A 21,947-nucleotide genomic window follows, 5' to 3' on the forward strand; every position below is an offset into this window, starting at 1 on the left:
ACTCTTTTTCATTCACACGTACTTTACAAACCAGGGAAGATTAAACTTCAGACTCTTTCTCATTATTAGATTTAATGTTACCTACTTTATGGTTAAAATCCTCCCATGACATAAGCAAATTCATTGTGTACCCCACCCCCATTAAGATTCAAATAGATCCCTCAAAACATCTCCCCAGAATTAAATACCCTATAAATTAAAAAGTTTAATAGGACATACAACCTCATAGAAGACCATACAGTACAGAGTTATTATCTCTTGCCCCAATCCTTGTAATACCCCTATTTTACCCATAAGAAAAACCTAATGGTTACAGATGGAGACTGTCCAAGATCTTCAAGCAATAAAAAACATTGTTTTTCCTCACTCTCCTATTGTTTCTAGTCCCCATACAGTATGAGCATCTATCCCTACCACACATAAATTTTTCACAGTGATCAATTTAGGCGGTGCATTCAGGTGATATGACTGAACTTGTTAATGTTGATAAATCTTTTTGCTTTTACCTGGGAGGGGGAACAATATACATGGACAGTAATGCCCCAGGGTTTTACTAAAAGTTCTCACAAATTTCAAAACCTGATCTAGTTGATGTTGGAGACTCCATCTTACTACAATATGTAGATGATTTTCTTCTCTGCTCACCTTCCAAAACCTCCTCATGAGAAGACACTATTTACCTGTTAAAACCCTTAGCCACTAAGGAATACAAGGTCTCAAAAGAAAAGTTGCAATTTGTTCAAAGTGAAGCTGCATCTTTAGTACACTTAATCTCAGAACAAGAGTTATACCTAGATCCTGACAAGCCAGATGGCATCTTGAATCTAAATCTTACCTAAATCTAAAACTAAATGTCAATTATGGACTTTTCTTGATCTAGCTGAGTTATTGACACAATTGAATTCCAAACTTCTCAGCAGCACAACCCTTATATGACTTTTTAAAAACCACTGGGTGATGGGCATTAAAGAGGGCACTTGATATAATGAGCACTGGGTATTATAAGCAACGGATGAATTATTAAATTCTATTTCTGAAACTAATAATACACTATAGGTTAATTTAAGTAAACAAAACAAAACAACACAACAACAACAGCAACAACAACAAAACCAGTAAACCTAGCCCTATTATCTGGGTAAAACCAAGATAACTTGACATTAAAACCTTGAAGGAAGCTTAATAAATTCACATACCCTTGGACATCCAACGTATCAGCTACCTCTTTCCTTTTTGTGTATGAAAAAGGGAAATTACCTCAAAGTACTTATCTAAAAACATGGGAGTTACCTCCAACCGCTAGGTTATGACAGAGAACAATTAGATCCCATGGCTAAGGATATCCTCCATGCCTTAAGGTTATCCCTGCTATTGCTTTTCTGGTAAAGGCCACTGAAGAAATAGTTATGAGATCATCCTTGACCATCTTTGTACCTCATGCTGTCATACCTCTCTTGAACTCATACCACACCTAATACCTTTCAGGAAGCCATCTTATTTCTTTCTTTCTTTTTTTTTTTTTTTTTAGCCATCTTATTTCTTATGAAATTCTCTGTGTGCAGCCCCTCAGATCACCCTCTTTATTGTAAGAATCTCAGCCCTGCTCCTCTTTCATGGATGAAATCCCCATAATTGTTGATTTTGATGAATCACCTATTAACCTCTCATGATGACTTTTGGCCATTTCAGCCCAACAAGCCAATTATATACTCTTATTCAAGCATATATTCTCCCTAAAGGTAAAGCCAAAAACATCTATTTTAATAGTTAATAACTAATAGTTAATCTGTCTTTGAAATAACTCATGATTTTGGGATGTTATGGAAGCAATGAGGTTTCCCTCCTTGCAGTGGAAACAAAATTTAAAATGGTCCATATGTCCAAAGTTTATTAGATGCTATACTCCTCCCATCAACAGTTCTTAAAACTTGTTAAAGTCCCTGGACATTCTAAGTCTGACTCTCTGGGAGCCAAAGGAAACCACTCACTGATGTCTCCACAAAAATAAACAAACAAGAAAACAAATAAATAAATAAAATCCTGCTTCTATTGGATCCATAGACAAACCTCTGTTATGGTCCAGAAAACTGGTGATGACCCTGGTGATGACCTACAAGAATTATCCAGGAAAATGCAACAATTGGTCCCTGAAAAAAATAAAAAAAGAAAATTGGTAGTCTAAACACTGTTGGTGTCATGTGGATACAAAGCTTTGGTTCTGGCCCAATAACAAGCTGGTCCTACCAGAAAATCTAAAATCTCCACTATTAACTACCATTTATAAATTAAATCATTGGTCAACTGATAAAATGATAATGTTTATGAATCAATATTGGTGGAAAACATCCGCAAGGCCATGAAAGGCACATACCTTAACTAGTTTCACCATCCTAAATTTAACACAAGGAAGATTATACATACTGGCTCTGGGCATTTTAGTTTACCCAAGGGACCGTTTGAGGTTTGGCAAATGGATTTCATACAATTTTCTCCGTCTCATGGATATAAATACGTTCTAAATAATGGTCTGCCTGTTTTCACATTGGACTGAATTTCCTGTGTAAACAGGGAACTGACTCGTCTGTAGCTAAAATCCTATTAGGAAAGATTATTCTGCCTTAAACTTCATAGTGAATAGAAACTCACTTTACTAGCCAAATACATAGACAAGTCTGTCCTGTCTGACTAGTTTTATAGCACCTGCATGGTGCTTATTATCCTAAGAACTGACCTAATATACAAATGGAATTATTAAGACTCAGTTAGCTAAATTAGTCAAAATACTTCAGATACCTAGACAAAATAATTACTATTGGTTCTTCTAAATCTTAGATCTACTTTCTTTAAAATCTATAAACTTTCACCTTTGGAAATAATTATACAATGGCTGATAACACATAGTTTCCACTTCTTTTGACCACAACTAATAAAGGGGGGATAATACTCCAATTTTGCAAAGGCCTATTCTAGTCCACAGAAAATAATTACCATCTTGTAGAACAATATTTATATAGAGCACTCCCTGGAGATAGAGGCATCAAACATCATACCTTACAGCCCAGAGAGTTCTTCTTTTGGAAAAGACATCACCAAAATGATTATTTTCAACAGTGGTGGAAAGGCCTTTAATAGGTGTTGTTAATTAACCCCTGTGCAGCTAAACTTCAAGACATAAACTCCTGGATTCATGTGTCACATCTAAAGAAGTCCCCCAAATCTGAATGAACCTATACACCAACTGGTCACCTGAAATTAAAAATTTCTAGGAACTGAAGCAGACAGCATGTGGAGTAAACAGCTTATCCAAGAGATCTGAACCAGGCCTACATAACTTTTTTTAAAAATTACTTTATCTTTAGTTAAATTAGGTCATTTAGGCCTTCTTCTTTCTATTTCTAGTTTTCTAGTCTTCCTACTGTTTTTTACTTAATTTTAACACATCCTTTTATTCTCACCTTACAAAACCTCTCATTGTGCTAAACATACTGATTGCCAGATTTGTGTCAGAGCAAATATTACTCACAATGAACCTGAATTGGTGGTCTGGCCATTATCTTTAGAAGGATGACAAAATCTATCTGGTAAAGATATAAGATTTTCCTCTGGTAACTTTGAACATGTCCTTCCTTCTGGAAGATTGGTACCAAATATTATGGCTTTCCTTTGGGAAAGGAAAGTGGATTCCTTTCGTTTGGGAAAGGAATCCACTCATAAATGGATATCCCTCACTGAGATCTGGAATCTTACCCCAAATTTTTCTTTATGTTTCAAAATCAATGATGGGAATGTCAAAACTCTAGGCTATCTCCCACTCAATATTTGTAACCATACTATCTTATATGACTGAGATGAACACGAATTTACTTCCCATTGAAATCCAGAAGACTATTTCACCTCATCCATTAATACATTTCCACATGGGAGCAATGAAAACCATAATACCGGGAAATGAAAAGCTTGTGTGTTCACACTCCATGGTACCAAAAATATGGTGAATGATGGAAAACTTAATTTTCTTTTTCTCCAGAGATTTTCTAAGCCTCCACCAAAACCTTGCTTATACTAGATCAGCTCACTTGTATGAAAGATCTAGAAGTATTTCTTCTCAGAAATTTAAGTGCTGGGGCGCCTGGGTGGCTCAGTGAGTTAAGCCGCTGCCTTCGGCTCAGGTCATGATCTCAGGGTCCTGGGGTCGAGGCCCGCGTCGGGCTCTCTGCTCAGCAGGGGGCCTGCTTCCCTTCCCCTCTCTCTGCCTGCCTCTCTGTCTACTGTGATCTCTCTCTGTCAAATAAATAAACAAAATCTTAAAAAAAAAAAAAAAGAAATTTAAGTGCTCACAAAACCATCTCCACAAGCTAGCAAACTGGGTTATCATGTGCTCTTTATGAAAGATTATATTTCCAATTATGAGATCCCCTCTTTCATTCCAGGAAAAAGAATCTGAGCAAATTGTGTTTACCCTAACAAGACAGTACTAGGTGTTTCTTTTTAAGTAGAGAAAACATATACTTTCCCTTAATTGGAAAGAATGTTGCGGGATCATTGTCCTCCCAGCGGACAACAAAATTAGAAAAACTCTTCCTTCCATTGTGTATATACCTAATCTGTGGCCTTTTTCCTATCAACTTAAAAGGATGTTTTAGAACTGGGAATGTTATAATTTGGGTGGTTGCCTATACATAACCCTATAGTAGATAGAAAGGGTTTGGGGCATGCTTTTGTCACAGTGTTTTTCCCTTGTTTGGAGTAGCAGACCTTGAAAAAGCAGTTCACAATCTTTCTATAGTCATGTCTACCACTTTCAATACTTCTGTCAGAGTTTTTGGATATCAACAAACCCAAATAGACAGCCTCACAGAAGTAGTCCTAGAAAATCACAGAGCCCTAAACCTCCTCACTATTCTGCAGGGGGAAACCTGCACCTTACTTGGAGAAGAATGTTGTCTTTATGTCAGTAAGTCAGGGAAAATAACAGAAGAACTAAAAATAATGAAGGACAATATCAAGCTGCTAGCAGAAATTGGCCAAGCTCCCGGAACTTGGGACATTTTCTACCCATTTAACATAAGCAATTGGGGAAACTGGTTGAGAGGCGTACTTCAATCAATAGTTATCATTGGGCTTTCGTTCTTTATTTTAATCATTTTAATTAAATTTATACTGTTTTGTATTAGTAAACAAATGTCTTCTTCCCAAATGTATGTGCAAATAAAATTATCTTCCTTTCAAAGGCATTTCCTGAAACTCAACTGACCATGGAAACTAAATGGTTCACCTTAAAGGGACATAACAAATTTTTCATTTTCAGTCCTCCTGTGGTCCAAATAAGGTCAATAAAATTCTATATCATTTCCCTCCCTCCCCTCAGACACAAGACTCCTGAGCATGACCTTCTTCTGCTTCATGGAAAAAGACACATGATGATCCTCCTCAACCTCATAGAACACACAACACATTCCACCTATATAGAACTGTATCTTTGACAAAAATCAATGAAAAACAACTGAATACCATACTGATCAGCAATGCATTCTGTGGAGGATCTTGATCAATAGGAGGAAATGTGAAAGAATCTCAATCTAAAATGGAACCAGAGGATATAAAATGTAAAATCTCACAAACATGATCTCAGGAAAACAAAATTTAAAGACTGAGAAAGTGATTTCCATAAAAGCCTGATATGGAAAACATCACAGTATTAGAATTTTCTTTAATAATAGGAAGATGGTGAAGAAGTTGCCTCATATCAACCCTGGGAAATTTTTGCTTTTGGTTGTTAGAGACATGAATAAGAAATGATCCAGATTGGGCGGGTCTCACAAAATAAGCTGAATTGAGCTTTGTATGACTGGAATGGTTTTGTCTGCTTGGAGAATTTTCAAAACTAGTCATAATTTTTTCTTAATAGATTCTAACTAAACTCTCCTCTCTTTACGTTCCCTGCCCATAAATATAGCCTGCCCCAAACCCTTAATGGACTTGTCTGTAGCTTGCTACAGTGTATATGCCCTGAATTTCAACTCCTCTGTTCATATCTTCTGCCCATTTTTTGATATGATTGTCTGTTTTGTGTGTGTTGAGTTTGAGGAGTTCTTTATAGATCCTGGATATCAACCTTTTGTCTCTTCTGTCATTTGCAAATATCTTCTCCCATTCTGTGGGTTGCCTCTTTGTTTTCTTGACTATTTCCTTTGCTGTGTAGAAGATTTGATTTTGATGAAGTCCCAAAAGTTCATTTTCACTTTTGTTTCCTTTGCCTTTGGAGACATATCTTGAAAGAAGTTGCTGTGGCTGATATCGAAGAGGTTACTGCCTATGTTCTCCTCTAGGATTCTGATGGATTCCTGTCTCACATTGAGGTCTTTTATCCATTTTGAGTTTATCTTTGTGTACGGTGTAAGAGAATGGTCGAGTTTCATTCTTCTACATATAGCTGACCAGTTTTCCCAGCACCATTTATTGAAGAGACTGTCTTTTTACCACTGTATATTTTTTCCTGTTTTGTCGAAGATTATTTGACCATAGAGTTGAGGGTCCATATCTGGCTCTCTACTCTGTTCCACTGGTCTATGTGTTTTTATGCCAGTATCATGCTGTCTTGGTGATCACAGCTTTGTAGTAAAGCTTGAAATCAGGTAACATGATGCCCCCAGTTTTATTTTTGTTTTTCAACATTTCCTTAGCAATTCAAGGTCTCTTCTGATTCCATACAAATTTTTGGATTATTTGCTCCAGCTCTTTGAAGAATACCGGTGGAATTTTTATTGGAATAGCATTAAAAGTATAGATTGCTCTAGGCAGTATAGACATTTTAACAATGTTTATTCTTCCGATCCAAGAGCATGGAATGGTCTTCCATCTTTTTGTGTCTTCTTCAATTTCTTTCATGAGTGTTCTGTAGTTCCTCGAGTACAGATCCTTTACCTCTTTGGTTAGGTTTATTCCCAGGTATCTTATGGTTCTTGGTGCTATAGTAAATGGAAGCAATTGTCTAATTTCCCTTTCTATATTTTCATTATTAGTGTATAAGAAAGCCACTGATTTCTGTACATTGACTTTGTATCCTGCCACGTTGCTGAATTGTTATATGAATTCTAGTAGTTTGGGGGTGGAGTCTTTTGGGTTTTCCACATAAAGAATCATGTCATCTGCAAAGAGAGAGCGTTTGACTTCTTCATTACCAATTTGGATACCTTTTATTTCTCTTTGTTGTCTGATTGCTGTTGCTAGGACTTCTAATACTATGTTGAACAAGAGTGGTGAGAGTGGGCATCCTTGTTGTGTTCTTGATCTCAACGGGAAGGCTGCAAGCTTTTTTCCATTGGGGATGATATTTGCTGTGGGTCTTTCATAGATAGATTTGATGAAGTTCAGGATTGTTCCCTCTATCCCTATACTTTGAAGCATTTTATTTTTATTTTTATTTTTTTTAATATTTTATTTATTTATTTGACAGACTGAGATCACAAGTAGGCAGAGAGGGAGGCAGAGAGAGAGAGAGGAGGAAGAAGTCTCCCTGCTGAGCAGAGAGCCCGACGTGGGGCTCGATCCCAGGACCCTGAGATGATGACCTGAGCCAAAGGCAAGAGGCTTTAACCCACTGAGCCACCCAGGCGCCCCAACTTTGAAGTGTTTTAATCAGGAACGGATGCTGGATTTTGTCAAATGCTTTTTCTGCATCAATTGAGAGGACCATGTGGTTCTTCTCTCTTCTCTTATTAATTTGTTTTATCACATTGATTGATTTGCGAATGTTGAACCATCCTTGTAGCCCAGGGATGAATCCCACCTGGTCATGGTAGATAATCTTCTTAATGTGCTGTTGGATTCTGTTTGCTAGGATCTTGAGAATCTTAGCATCCATATTCATCAGTGATATTGGTCTGAAATTCTCCTTTTTGGTAGGGTCTTTGCCTGGTTTGGGGAACTCCTCTGCTATTTCTGAATAAGCTCATATTTTTGGCAATTTTGAACTTGCCTTAGCTTACCTATTTGTTTAGGTTGACAACATCATCCAACATTATTTTCAAGGTCCATTCCTATCTGACTCACCACATCTCTCTCTAAGTATGTGTTAAAATTCAGGCTATTGGCTGGAGACCACTGGACTAGCAGCGATGGGATCCAATGTGAACTGGGAAGACTCTCACTTCCTGGTAAAGGAGTAAAGCATGGAGAAGAATTTTGGCAGAGTACCTACAGCTCCAAAGATGGTAGCTGTCAGGTCAGGCATCTATCTCCTCTTTCATGGATTTTTGTCTGGGTTGGAAAGGGAAAATAGATTGCAGAAATCTTCATCTATCAAAGTAAGAGGATCTTAATATAATCCTGAGAATAAAATCCATGAATGTGCTTTATTACATATTATTTTAATTATGTTCTGCTTTTCACTGAGTTGAATAACCAAGGTTCTCTGAGGTTTCTCTTTATTGGTACATTGAAGACTTACATCTACTGGCGTGAATAGGGAATGGTTATAGGTTTAAAAGTAAATGTGTACATAGGGGAGATATATTGGTCACAACTGAACAAACTCATCCTGCTCCTACCAGTAATGGAAAATTGCAATGATTTAGTCACTAGGATGAAATAATAATTAAGAAATGTTCAATAAGCAAAAGAAAGAAACAATGTGATTTGGTCTCTGGCCAGACTTAGCCCTTTTCTCCTACCACTCTTTTGTTTTTCACTAGGCTATAAACACATGAGATTTTAACACACAGAGCTTGTTCCCACCTCAGGGCTCTTACACATTGCTTATCCACCTCCCTGAAATGCTCAGATCCTAAAAGTGATTCCTTCTCAATATTTGGTCTCTGCTCTACTGTCACCTTCCCCACAGGCTTTTCCTCACCTCTCCAAAAATAGCATCCAACATACCCCAAAACATACCCAATCACTTTCTATTTTCTGCCTACCACTTGTCATTATGTGACATCCATTCATTTTTATCTATCTAATCATCTAACAATCATCTTTCTCTATATTTATAAAATATCCCAACACTAGAATCTAAATTGCATGAAAGTAAGGACTTTTTGTGTCAGTTGCCTATTCTATTGCTTGAATGTAGAACAGTGTATCCTACACATAGTAGGTGGTCATGAATGAATAATAGCATTTAAAGCGATTTCAGGGAGAGTGTTCATTTATTATTCTTTGTTTCAATATATGTATTAGTAACAAATGATTCTTATCTATTTCTCAAAATTAGGACCTCTAGCTAAGATATTTTTGTTCAGTGTCTAATAAGATTCTGCCTAGAATGTAATAAATTTATATATAATTTTAAAAAATTGCAACCATTCAGGCTTTTTCACTAAATGTGTTCAGCCCTTCCCCAAATTAATATGAGTTATTAAGATTTTAGTAACGTAATGTGTGATTTACCAAATATCTCAAGATCCTTTTTCTTTGTTAAATAAAATCTAAGGGAAATGACTAATTAGTCAATTTGAATGATTTCCAAATAACACCACCAGCCTGTGTTTGTCTATACTACCAAGGTGAATTATTCATTAGCATTTATGAGAAGTGCCTGAAGAACACTAGCAGTGGGAGTAAAACAACCTGGAATGGTTTTTAAATGACCTTCCAAGCAACTTGGATTAACACTGGCATTATTCTCTCTGTACAAATCGAGTTAAAATTTTCCATGTGTCAGGTCTCAGAAGAAGGCAGTGAAGGAGTGCTGTCTTAAAGAGGAAATGACCTTTTGTACCTCCTACAATTAGATTCTGCTGCTTTCTCTGTGTGTAATGTCTGTGTGTATCTCTGTGTGTCTGTGGGAGGAGAGAGAAGGAGAGACAACAAGCAGGGAAAGAAGCAGAGAAGAGAAAGGAGAGTCAGAGAGAGAGAGATGAAAGGGAAGGGGAAGAAGACAGGGATGAAGAGAGGAAGAAATAGGAACAAACAAAAGGAGAGATGGGGCATGATGGAAAAAACAGAAAAGGAGAACATGAAATAGAAGAAATAAAATGGAGACAGCAGGAAAGGGAAGGGAGGGAGGAAACTGGTGATGGAAATGACAGATTCTGAGGCAGGCTTTCCCTTGAGTTGGCACACCAGGTTTCCAGGCTCCCAGAAGCTCTCCCAGGTGTGCAAGGTCACCTGACTTAATACTGATTAAAAGTGTAAATTGCAACACAAAAAGAGAAAAAGTAATTGTCATGTTTCTTCTCTCCTGTGAGGTCACACTCCCTGGTTGTAGCTGAGCCTGCTGCTAGGCACACCCCTCTTGTTTAATAAAATTGTATTAACTTTATCCCTGCCCTTGATTTGTGGCTTTCTCACGTTGTGAGGAATAAATAATAAATGATTGTAAAGCACTTGTACATATGAAATGCCACATAAATGCTTAATAATAATCAGCTTAGGCCAGGAAGCCAGGGGGGTTGAATAGAAATCATTGCACACGGCCATTCTTGTTTATGTGGCTAAAATCGTCTTGTGTGCTGTCTCCACGTCAAATCATCCCGCAGATTTAATTTTCACCCATTCAAGAATCCACTTCTCTGCAAACTAAACAACCTTTGTTCCCCCATGCCTACAGTAATGTCATTTACAATCATAGAATGTAACTGCAACAACCCATCTTTGCCTTTTCACTTTAGCTTGGTTCCTGCAGCACCCCTTCTCTCCTTGCTAGCCCTTCCCAGTCCCCACAGGCACCATCTTGAGTCCTTCTTTCTTATCCCTTGGAGACACCTGCCCGTTCTACTCTGGTTATCTTTGGGGAAATATCTGTTTCCCACCCTTGGATTTCATTGCATTTGCTTTTTGGGAATCCAGCGTAGCAAAGTTGGTAGTTCCTTGCTGCCCTTCATTCATCCATTCCTTTTATAGTGTATTCACTCAGCACTCACTGATGTTGTGAGTGTTGTGCTAGGCACTGGGGGTAGAGTGGAACCTAAGACACAGAGAGTGTGCATTCTGCAAGGAGGACAGACAGGGTAATTCCAGCCTAGTTTGGAAGATGCTATGATTAGAGTAAGCACAGGCAGCTGAAGGAAGTCAGTATGTAAGCAGCACGAAGTAGGAAATTCTGGTAGGGTCAAGATGTTTTATTTTTTTTTTCCTTTTATTTCCAAATGTCTTTAAAAGCCTTCTATGCACCATTTAACATAGCTGAAACTCCCTTGGTGTGACCTGGCTGTGAATAGAAAGGAGTTGTTCAATCCCAGGAAAAAAGCCCAGGCTGGCCTCTCCTGGTCATCTGGAAGGAGGAAGGGCATTCTCCATCACCTCTGTCTGTTTCAGTTTCTGATGCGTGGGACCCAACCTTTGGGAGTTGGCGAGGGTTGGTCCTCTGCTAATACAACTGTTTTTGACCTGGAGTCTATATTTTCAAAAGAAGATATTGTCTAAATTTGTATCTGTACATTTAATGACAAAAAAGTATATGCTTATTGCAGAAAATGAAATGAAAATAAAGATAAGCAAAAATAAATTAACTGCAATCACAGTAGCCACTGGAGACCATTTTTATCATTTAGTGCATATCCTACCAGACTTTTTCCATGTTTATATTACACCAAAATGTGCCTTAAGGCACATATTCCTCAGTTCCATAGTATTACATTTCTCATCAATGTGTATTATACTATACTCTGTATACATACATACTGGTTTATTGCTTTTTTTACACAAAACATCAGAACTATAGTTTCATATCAAAATGTATTTCATCATGATTTCTTATGACTCTTCCATATTCTATTATGCATATGAATTATTTTAAAGTTTTAGATAGATACATTGCTGCAATTGGAATTACTGGGTAGAAGTATGCTTGCATTAAAGTTTTTGCTACTCTGCCAAAATGCCCTCAAGAGAGACTGAACTGGTTTACGCTCTTATCTCCCATATATCAGACCCCTGCCCATACCACTTATCCTCCCTTATCCCCCCATATACCCCTTAGCCAAAATGAAGTAGTCTCAAGGAGGATATGTTTGAAGCTCCACAATTTTAATTTTTCCTCTACTTTCCTATCCATTCCCTTGTGGCATGAGAATTAGTGGGCCTTGGGTTTTCAAACAGGTGGAGAAGGCTGTAGGGTGTATAATTGCTTTTGGTGAAACCATCAACGTCCACGTTTAGTTCTTCCTGCTCCACTTCCTCCAATTCAATTAGGCTGTTCTTACCAGGGGGAGAGTTTTCAAAGCATCAGATGAAGTGTTACCTCATGATTAATAATTCATGACAAGAAATGAAGATTGGGAAAGGTAATAATGCCCTCCAAGCTGTTTTTCTCCACCACTCCCTTGTTCTCATTCACATAAAATGCTGTGTCTCAATCGTTAAAGCAAACATACAAAGTTTCACTGCCCCATAAACCAAAGATCCAAAGCAGGAGTTCATAAGCTTTTGAAGTCCTACACCCCTTTGAGAATATTGTGAAAGCCACAGACTCTCTCCTAATGGAAAAAAAAAATGTACAGGATAGCATGCACAGAAACTGTGCTTCTAATTCCCCTGGGTCAGGCACCACTGGAAGATCACCCAAGGACTCTCTAGGTAATAATCTCTGGACAAATAAACAGACCAAAAAACCAGGACAAAGCCAAAGGGAATCAAAGTAGAATGGACAAAAAGTTTCATATGCATTGCCTCAACTTTCTGTGTCTACATTTGCAATGAAACAAAGAAATGTCTTCCAGCATGATTTATTCAGTTATTTTAGGTATTTTGTGAGGGGACTAGGGAGTTAGCTGACAATTAGAAGAGTGGATTTTGGCAAATGCATATGTTACAGGGCAAATCAAATATAGGTGAGGGCATGGTTAATGTTGAGATCTATTTGCAAGACCACTATAGAGGCTGCAGGTTTTTTCTTGCCAAATGCTATCAGCCATAAAAATGTCCACGGCAGTGGGTCACACCCACTGCTTCATGCTCTGCTACTTGGCATTCCTCTAAGTTCTTCCTCAATTGTCATATCTCCACAGGCCATAACAAGGGACAACAGTCAGCAGCAATTCAATTTCGACCTCCATCTGCTGGCAATAACAACATAAGGGGGAAATTAATGTACACTCACACACTTGTCATTATAATAGCCCAAATTTGTTTTTATAGAATGACTTTCTTCCAAGGAAGTCAAAAAACAATTTGTATTCTAATTCCCAAATAGCAACTCACCTGGTAGGTAGATAGCTAAAATAGTCTCCATTTTTGAAGGTACAGAGATGCTAAAAATTTCATCAAAACCACCTAGCATTTCCACTGTGAAGTATGGTTATCAGAAAAGTTCTCTGGAAACAATTTTGGTGTTCCTTAAAAGTCTGATATCTAATATGCAAGCCAGAGAGCAGGTTATATTAACAGCTAATTGGATTATATGAACATACAGCAAAATATTTGTGTTTTGCCAGCTAACATACTATTTCCTCACCAATTTTTCTCCCTTTAATTTTTTCTCCTTCCCTTAACCCAAGACCCATAATTTTCCATTTACCAGTTCTGTGATTTTGGACAAGTTACTTAATCTCCCTCTACTTCCACTTCTTCCTCTGTAAAATGTAAGTAATAATAGAAGCCAACCATTGATTTGTTATGAGGATTACATGAAAAAAAAGGAGATTCCTCAACATATGCAGGGTATCCATAAAAACTAGAAACACAATTACCACAAAATGTCCAATAAGGTGAAGGAAATAGTCATAGCCATAGTTGTAACCAGTCCAAACTGGCCAACCTGCCAAGTGTCCAAGGTATTGGCGATGCCTTAAATTGTTCAAAGATTTCCAAAGCACATGTCTTTTAACTGTACAAAATGTAAGTTCTACAAAGCTTATCTAAGGATGATGACCATGTGATGAGAGACAATACACTGAATATATCAGAAAGCCCAATGAACAAATCATACATTGTAATTTTAGTAACTGTTTATTGTGCATTTTTGTCTATATTTACAAGCTTTTGGTCACCTATAGTAAGTGCTTATTAAATGTTTGTTTTATTATTATTACTACTGCTACGATTACTTATGACCTAAGGAAAAAAATTTAAAAAGATGTTTCATAATCCACTATGTTATCATTTTTTATATGATCGCCTTTTGACACCAGCAAGTAAGGGCAGAGGAAACATCGGCTAGAATTAATGAATTTCTTCTATTCAGATATGGTCCCTTATTGCTCTCTTTTTGTTATTAGCTTACCAACATGCCTCAAATCTTTAAGAAAATATAAGCAGTGAAATGATACTGCATGTGGTTCCAGGTCCTTCTTCCAAAGAATCTACATATTTTTTCTCTACACCCTGCTATCAAGAGTCCTTCTCACATAGAGATGTTAGTCTTCTTCTTCTTTTTTTTTTTTTTTAAGACAAGCTTCCCCCCCCCCAACCAGATTTTATTTATTTGTCAGAGACAGAGAGAGAGAACACAAGCAGGGGGAATGGCAGCCAGAGCAGGCAGAAGGAGAAGGCTCCCTGCTGAGCAAGGAGCGGGATGCAGGACTCAATCCCAGGACCCTGGGATCATGACCTGTGCAGAAGGCAGCTGCTTAACCAACTGAGACATCCAGGCATTCCAAAGGGATATTAGTCTTAAAGCTGATTTTGATTCATGAGAATATTTTATTCAGAAACCGAAATAATTATACAAATAAGAACAATAACTTTGTACACACACAATAATGATAGTAATTTATTTCTGATCACTTGTGTTGCACTTTCTGGAGAAGATTTAATGACAGATTTCTGATAAGAAATTCTATAAGAGAAATTATGAGCAAATTATATATGGAGAAATTTTGAAAAACCTGTCTTTGCTTATACTCATCACCAGTCAAGATTAGAGAACTTCCCAAATAGAAGATACTCATGTATTATATAATTCAAATACCATATAGCATACTGTCATGTCAAATGGACCTGTTTCATCAGGCACCTCAAACTGATCTAAATTCTCTAGCTTAGGGTACTCAGTGTGATATAGTCTGGCCAAATGGTGAAATTCAAGAAACATCTGTTGTTAAAATGCTGAAGAACCTCCATGTCAGTAGGTGTGATTCAAGTGTAAAGAGGCAAATGTCACAAGAACATCAACAGTGTCATAGAGCAAAAGCCTCCTATAGGATTCCTCAAAGGAAAGCCAAGTTTGAAAAAACGAAATACTTCATTAGACTTCCATTTGTCAAGTATATCTGAATTTCTGTCTGTACCTGTCTGAACCTGAAGATCATAGATTGGATAGAGTATAGATATGCATAATCACTGAAATCGTGTGCTACTTATGCATATGAGATTTTGGAGGAATAAGAAGGCATGGAAATCAGAGTGGTCAAAATGAAGGCATGAGGACAAGAGGCTTTTTTTTTTTAAGATTTTTATTTATTTATTTGATAGAGATCACAAGTAGGCAGAGAGGCAGGCAGAGAGAGAGGAGGAAGCAGGCTCCTCACTGAGCAGAGAGCCCGATGCAGGGTTCGATTCCAGGACCCTGGGATCATGACCTGAGCCGAAGGCAGAGACTTAACCCACTGAGCCAGACCCCAGAGCAGAGGCTTTTAAAATAGATTAGTGACTGGTTGAATAACAACAAAGAATGTTATAAATGGATTGAACCAATCAGGAAGGATCATTCTAGTAACTGTCCTCAGATACTATTCTTTGCCCTAAATGCTTTATAACTTTATTAACAACTTGATTAAAGAAATAGAAGGTATAATTTTTTAAATTTAAAATAGCACAAAACCAACAGAGAAAGACAGTATTTTTGAAGACAGAAGTTCCATATGGAGAAATGACAGGCTGAAGTTTTGATCTAAAAAAAGAAGAGTAGGGGCACCTGGGTGGCTCAGTGGGTTAAGGGCTCTGCCTTTGGCTCAGGTCATGATTCCGGGGTCCTGAGATCAAGCCTCACATCAGGCTCTCTGCTTAGCAGGACGCCCGCTTCCCCCTCTCTCTCTGCCTGCCTCTCTGCCCACTTGTGATCTCTCTCTGTCAAACAAATAAATAAAATCTTAAAAAAAAAAAAAAGTAAATAATAAGTAAAAAAAATAAAAAAAAGAAGAGTAGAAAGATTTGCAGTATGAGATTTCCAGCTTGAAAGGGAAGGCAAATGAAAATGAATATAATTTATGGGAGTTTAAAAAGGAGAATTATTTACAAAAGCATGGATATAGATTAAGGAAACTACAAAAGATTTTTAAGGAAACTACAAAGGATTTTTAATAACCCCCCCCAATAGTAAGTTTTCAAATACTCTCCCTACAACCTGAAGATGTGAAGAAAGGGCTGATTATGAAGCCACTGAAAAACAGAAGGATAGATGAAGAGAGCCATCTAACTGAGAGGAACCTGGAGGAAAGAAACAAGCACAAGAAACACTTTGACCTCACTTTTCTCCCTTTCTCCTAAGAGTCTCCCAGCAGCGTTTCCCATCTACCAAACTCAACTGAAAATCAGAGAACAAGTAACTGGTTGATGTTATGATACCTAAGGTAGAACCCAGAAATCTGTACTTATTCATAAATATGGTTAATGATTTGAATACATCCCAAGAACATCCAATGAAAACAACTTCAAAAATCAGAAAACTTTTTATGTGAAGGGATATTAAGCATTTTAGGCTTTCAGGGACATACAGTCTATACAACTACTCAACTTTGCCTTTGTGTATTAAAGCAGCTTAAGCAAGTGGGTTTGGCTAAACTTGGCCTTCAGCAAGCTGGATTTGGCCAACACACTGTAGTTTGTTCATTCTTGATCTACTCTGTGAGAGCCAAATAACCCATGGGGTATTATGCTCTTTAAAGCCCTTGCTTAAAAGAAGAGAATTCCTGAATACCCTCTGATATTTGAAGGTTTAAACATATACTTCTTCTAAAACTTAAACATTTTAAATTATACTGATAATTATATTTATTATCAGTATTCATGATCAATAGAACTTATAAGCCTTGATAAATTGTTTTAACCCTTAATCACACTAGAAATAAAATTTTTATAAAAGTCTCCAAAAATAACTCAAATCCCAGGAAGATAAATTATTGAGGTAAAATAGGGAATATCAGAAATTTTATTTATATTTATTTTTCATTACATTTGTTTTAAATTTCTACTTTCAAGTAATTTATGATGTACTTAAAAAATCAGTACTGTAGTACATGTAAATATTTATGATTTAAATAAATTATTCAGTTTTTAGAAAGCAGCATTGGCAAAGTAAAGACCTCCAAAAATCCACTTTTCCATAAAAGCAATGAAAACACTGGTAAATAATAGTCAAGTCACCATTTTAAGAGCTCCTGAAATTAACCAAAGGATTGGTTGGTTATTCAAGAGAGTTTATTTAAATAGTTGAATTGGTTGAGAATATTAAGCTTTGTGGCATTTTAAGTTGCCCTACTCCCATCTAATTCCTTCCATCTCTATAGTAGCCTTAAAAAGCACCCACTTTGGAATGACAGTAACTGAAACAGAAGTTCAACAGCCACAGGAATGGATAGAGTGGGTTTGGAGCTCCTCTAAAAATACTGTCATTATCTGATCCATCTTGGAACTCCATGGAAAAATCCCATTCTCATGGTTTATCATTATTTCAACTGACTCAGAGCTCATTGGTCAAGAAAAGCAGAATCTACAGGGCATTTGCCAAAAAAAAGTCAGAGGCAGTGGCTTAACACCATAGCTATTGAAGGCATCAGTGCCAGTTGGGGTAATTAAGTGGCAAACAAAGAAAAAATAAAGACAAATAAGGGGAATTAGCTCTCCATAGGTGGTTTTGAAAAGATCTAATACATTTCTGAGAATCTAGAAAGCCAACTGCATGTGTAGTGCTGTGCTTATACTAAAAAAAGACTTGAAAAGGCTCTAATCTTTATCCATAGCTGACCATGAGGCTCCGTGCAAGCAAGAAATAAAGACTAAAGCATAATTGTAAACTAGTGAAGCATTGAAAGCCTACTCCAACCCACATATTACGTTCTTCAGCACAGGATGAGAGACTTACTAGTTCAAGGCCTTTAAGGAAATCTCTGTCCCATCATTATCTGACCACTAAGATAATTAAGCAGAGAGAAGACTTTAGTGGCTGCACAAAATGTAGAATACAACTATTATGGAATTTTTCCAGGAAAATAACTAAACACATAAACAGCAACAACAATAACAAAGTCTGGGGAAAGAAGCAGAGATATATTCTCAGAGTTACCATGCTTTGTTATTTAAAACATCCAAGTTTCAACAAAAAAATTATAAGACACAAGAAGGAGGGATGCCTGGGTGGCTCAGACAGTTGGGTGTCTGCCTTTGGCTCAGGTCATGATCTCCAGGTCCTGGGATCAAGCCCCATGACGGGCTCCAAGCTCACTGGGGAGTCTGCTTCTCCCTCTCCCCCTACTTGTGCTCTCTCTCTATCTCAAATGAATGAATAAAATCTTTAAAAAAATACACAAGAAGAAACAGAAATGTACTGAATACATAAGAAAGTAAACAGCCAATAGAAACCATTCCTGAGGAGCCCAGATATTGTACTTATAAGACAAAAATTTTAAATTCACTATCATACATAAGTTCAAATAATGAAATAAAATTACATTTGAAAAACTAAAAAGGAAGTATGATGATGTCACACCAAATAGAAAATATGAACATAAAGGATTAAAATATAAAATGAAACCAAAAACTGGAGATGGAAAATATGATAATTAAAATGAAACATTCACTAAAGGTGAATAACAGGGCACCTGGGTGGGTCAGTTAATTAAGCATCTGCCTTCAGTTCAGCACATGATTTCAGGGTCCTGGGGTTGAGCCCTTGCATTGGGCTCCCTGATCAGAGGGGAGTCTGCTTCTCCCTCTCCTTCTACCTCTTCCCACTCTCATGCCCATTCTCTCTCACAAATATATAAATCCTTAAAGGGGAATAACATAATTACTGACCAAAGAAAAATAAGTGACTTGAAGAAAGATTGGTTGAAATTATCGAGTCTGAGGAACAAAGGAAAAAAATTAAGAAAAATTACCAGAGATTCAGAGACAGTGGGATACCAATGAGTATAACAACATATGTATAACTGGAGTCCCAGAAGAGGAAAAAGAGAAAAAGGCAGAATAATATTTGAAGAATGGCTGAAAATTCCCAAATTTGAAGAAAAACATTAATCTACATGTCCAAGAATCTCAAAATAGGATAAATTAAAAGAGATCCACACCTAGACACATCACAGTCAAACTGTCAAAAGACTAAGAGAGACTCTTGGAACCAGTAAGAGAAAGAGAAACAAATAAACAAACCATCATGTATGAAAAGTCTTTAATAAGAAGTACAACTGGCTTATCAGAAAGCAAGAGGGCAGAAGGCTGTGGGATAATATACTCAAAGTGCTGAAAGAAAAAGACTATAAATCAAGAATTCTATATCCAGCAAAATGATCATTCAAAAAAGGGCAATTATAGAGTTGAAAATATCTGATTTATAAACATCTGATATATATATATATATACAATGTATTGTATGAGTTTAACAGGAGAATGAAGAAGACAGGGAAAATATTCAGTAAATGAAGAGAGATTGAAAGTAATTATCCAACTTATGGAAAAGAATATTTAAAAATAAAACAATAGAGCTTTATTGGTTTATGGAATGATATCAAAAGATCTATTTATTTGTGTAATTGGGAGTCTCCGAATAAAAGAAAAAGAATACAACAAAATGTATTTAGAATAAATAATGGCTGGATTTCTTTTTTTGAAATTTTGTGAAGGACATAAATTTAAAGATTTAAGAACCTTAGCAATTTCCAAGCAGGAAACAAATAAGAAGAGAACCATACCTAGATAGGGCACAAAACCAAAGGGAAAAAGAAAAATTTCAAAAGAAATCAAAGAAAAAGGAGACATTACATAAAGAGAGAAAAATCACTATATCATTTATTTTTCAGAAAATATGAATTCCAGAAGACAAGGGAAAAAAATATTAAGGGTTCAAAAGAAAAATATCAAATAAAAACTGTTGACTGAGAATTTTATATCCAGCAATAATATCCTTCTAGAATTTAGGGAACATACATTTTCAGACAGAAAGAGTATTAGAGAATTTGTTGTCAGCTGGCATAAATTAAAAGAAATGCCAAAGGAAGTTCTGAGGCTGAAGAAAAATTATTCCAATTGGAAATTCAAGAAATACAAAGTAAAGATAAATGATTATTCTCTTTTACTTTAAATGTATTTAAATTTCATATGACCACTGAAGGTAAAATTTATAGAGGCACCTGGATGGCTCAGTTGGATAAGTGTCTGACTCTTGGTTTTTTTCTCAGGTCATAGTTTCATGGGTCATAAGGCTGAGCCCCGTGTTGGACTCTGTGCATAGAGGGAAGTCTGACTGAAGATTCTCTCCCTCTGCCCCTCCTTTCACTTACAAGCATTCCCTCCCTCTGTCTCTCTCTGAAATAAACAAATACATCTTGAAAAAAATTAAAGTAAAAATTATATGGGGTTTATAAGGACTATAGAAATAAAACATGTCCATGACAGCATAAAGTAATGAACATTTTATAGATTAACACAATTGCAAGATTCTGCATTTTATGTGAAATGGCACAATGTTAACTCTAAGTTCACTATGAAAAGTTAGACATATATGTTTTAATCTCTAGAGCAACTACTTAAAAAATACAAAGAGGTATACTTTTTAAAAAAGTAGATAAATTAAAGTAGAATTTGGAAAATATTCAAGAACCAAAAAGAGGACAGAAATGTAGAAACAGTAGAACAAAACACAGAGGAGATAAATTGAAAACACATTAAAATAGGAAAACTAAAACCAACCCAACCAATAATTATTTTAAATACAATAAAGAGACCAAACTCTTTTAAAAGTCAGAGATTATCAAAATGAATAAAAAAATCAAGACCCAGCTATTTGTTATCTTCAAGAAATTCACTTAAAATATAAAGATACAGATAGGTTGAAAGTAAATAAATGGAAAAGATACAGCATATAAACGGTAAGCATAATAGGACTGGAGTAGTTAAACTAACATTAGATGAAATAATTTGAGGATAAAAAGTACTACCAAAAATAAATAAACTCGCATAATGATAAAAAGATCAAGCTATCCTGAAGAAATAGCAATCATTAATATGTGCAATCCCAGTAATAGGACTTTAAAGTACATGACCCAGAAATAAACACATTTAAGGGGAGAAATAAGCAATTCCAAAAACAATGTGGGAGATCTCTTAGTAATTGATAGAATAATCAGAAAAAAGTTCAGCAAAGATAGAGATAATCTAAACAATGTGTTCAACCTCTTGGTCTAGTGAATAGGCATAGAACATCAAATCTAACAACAAGAGAATAAACATTTTTTTCAAGCACAAATTAAACATTCAATACAGTAGATTGTATAACGCATCATGAAACAGGCCACAAAATATACATAACATGATAGAAATTGTACAAAGGATGTTCTCAAATCACAATAAAATTCAATTAGAAAGCCATAAAAATAAAATACTAAGGGAAAAAAACCCAAATATTTAAAATTTAAACAAGAAACTTTTAAACAATCCATGAATCAAAGAAGAAATAAGAGGGGAAATAAGGCAATATGTCAAGTGAATAATGATGAAAATTCAACATATGAACATGTGTGATACAGCTAAAGCAACACTTAAGGGAAAACATATAGCTTTAAATGCTTGTATTAGAAAAGAAAGAGGTCTCCTGGGCACCTGAATTGAGTGGCTTGGTTAAGTGTCTGCCTTCAGCTCAGGTCATGATCCCAGGGTCCTGGGATCCAGTCCTGCATCAGGCTCCCTGCTCAGCAAGGAGTCTGCTTCTCCCTTTCCCTCTGCTGCTCCCCTTGCTTGTGCTCTCTCTCTCTCTCTCTCTGTCAAATAAATGAATAAATAAAATCTTAAAAAAGTAAAAAAAAAAAAAAAAGGTCTAAAGTCTAGCATAAAAGTCCTACTTAAGAAGCTAGGGG

General features: G+C 36.3%; 2 long non-coding RNA genes across 2 annotated transcripts in view; one reads left to right on the plus strand and one right to left on the minus strand.

The window, feature by feature from the left end:
• Positions 1–21,947, plus strand: part of LOC122900163 — a 69,441-nt gene that overhangs the window by 31,634 nt on the left and 15,860 nt on the right. The window lies entirely within an intron of this gene.
• LOC122900162 overlaps positions 12,653–21,947 on the minus strand; it is a 145,259-nt gene continuing 135,964 nt past the window's right edge. Inside the window, exon 4 of the long non-coding RNA XR_006383189.1 lies at positions 12,653–13,001. This is a non-coding gene — a long non-coding RNA (uncharacterized LOC122900162). The remainder of the gene's footprint in view (positions 13,002–21,947) is intronic.

This window comes from Neovison vison, chromosome 2 (assembly GCF_020171115.1).
Source record: "Neovison vison isolate M4711 chromosome 2, ASM_NN_V1, whole genome shotgun sequence".
Lineage (NCBI taxonomy): Eukaryota > Metazoa > Chordata > Mammalia > Carnivora > Mustelidae > Neogale > Neogale vison.